This window comes from Meleagris gallopavo, chromosome 1, assembly GCF_000146605.3.
Source record: "Meleagris gallopavo isolate NT-WF06-2002-E0010 breed Aviagen turkey brand Nicholas breeding stock chromosome 1, Turkey_5.1, whole genome shotgun sequence".
Taxonomy (NCBI): Eukaryota; Metazoa; Chordata; class Aves; order Galliformes; family Phasianidae; genus Meleagris; species Meleagris gallopavo.
Window position 1 is genome coordinate 24364790 of NC_015011.2, and position 1980 is coordinate 24366769.

The window sequence follows — 1980 nt, forward strand, 5'->3', positions numbered from 1 at the left end:
CCGGGGGAAGGGGGACGGGAAGGGATGAGGAGATGGAAAACTTGAGCAGCGCTGCGGGAGAGAGGCGTTGGTAGAGCCTCCGCTGCTCTGACAGTGTCACACACACTGTCCCGGGAGCAATTGTGGAAACTTGGACATCCTCGGGTTGAAGAAAAAGAGATTTTCTCAACCGGTTCATTTCAAAACTATGCAGATATTTAACGGTCCCGCACGCTAACTGTACTGTATTTTTCCTGGGAGGAGGCTGACTCACGCCTGCCGTGCGTGTTAGCTGCTGGGACTTCGCTTTGAGAGGTGCGGTGGGACGCCGGTGTTTAGCCGCTCTCTGTTCTCACGGCCTCTCATAAGCCCAGGGGCGTACATCAGGGGAAAAGCAGGGTCCAGTGTGGCCCGAGGCACAGCTGCAATGGCACTGTACATCTATAAACCCCAAGTTACATTCAGCCCTTTTTTAACATTTATTTCATTTTTAATTTTTGCAGCCTTTATTTTTTTCCTAGTAAATCAGAGCATGGCATGGGATCTATAACATTAATCAGAAAGTGGGTGTCAGTTTTATGCCATTAAGCACGGAATTGCAGCAAAAGGAGTAGAACAGCCTTAATGCAGCGTATTCAGCTTTGGCAATTCAACAGAGAAGCACCCTCAAACAGTCCATTGGCTGCGATGGTGAAGGCTCTGTAATTGTAAATAAATGCACCTGTTGGGGATGCAGTCTGCGTAGTTCTGATATGACCAACAGGGAACGTTGAATTTCAAGTGTTTCTAGTGCTCATAAACTTTAGAACTGTGGATGGATGTTTTCCAGCTTCCCAAGTTAGAAGCAATTTTTTTTTTAATTCACATGATAACTTAAGCCAGTGTCCGAACACTTGAGTATGTGCATTAAAGCAAATGTATGGATTTAAAGACAGTTTCTGTTTTTTTTTTAATTCATCTGAAAAAAAAAACACAAAAACAACAACAACAACAACAAAACCAACCAACAATAACTAAAAAATGCCTTCTTTCTCCCATTACAGTTACAATTTTTGTATCTAAGAAAGTTTCATACCTGGTCACTGTCCTGCACATACATCAGAATATCATAGAATGCCTTAGGCTTCATAGGACCTTAAAGTCCATCCAGTCCAACCCCTGCCATGGACAGGGCTGCCATCCCTCAGCTCCGGCTGCCCAGGGCTCCATCCAATTGGGCTTTGAGAACCTCAGGGATGGAGCATCCACAGCTTGTCTGTGCAGCTTTGCCAGCGCCTCACTGCTCTCTGAGTAAAGAATTTCCTTCTAATATCTAACCTAAGTCTCCCCTCTTGTACAGCCATTTCCCTTGTTCTATCACTATCAGCCCACGTAAAATTTAGTCCCCCTCCTTCTTATAAGCTCCCCTCAAGTACTGAAAGGAAGATCTTGACCCTATATTCAGTATTACTGCATGTCTCAAGGATGACTAAAAATAGGAAATTTATTGGTTAATTTGAAACAGTAATGATTCCTGGAATGGTTTCTGCAGAACTTCAACACCCTTTGGAAGAAGTTTCTGAATCATACAACACTGCTACAGTTAAAGAGATACTGGGAGCAGGAGGAATTGATAGACTTCATGAGATGAATCCCAGCAGAGGAGCAAAGGAGCTCTGCAAAGAGCTGTGATGCCGTGCAGAGGAGCAGGATAGCTCATCTGGAAAAGGCATGGCAAAGGCTTGCAGGAACCTTCTGGAAGTGCAAAGGCTGTGCTCCCCTCTTACCTACCGTGAATGGATTATCCAGGAGTGGCCTAAAATTGCCACAGATCGCAGACACCAAACTGGCCTTGCAAATGCCACCCAAGCTTCTTCTCATTGAGCTTTGCTGCACTGTTGGCAGCCCAGGAGAGCTGCTGAACAGAATATGTGTTAACTAGCTGGCCACCTCGCTGCCCTTCTTTTTCTATCACAACAATTGCATTTCAAGTCTAATTTTAAAAATATTTTATGCTCCAAA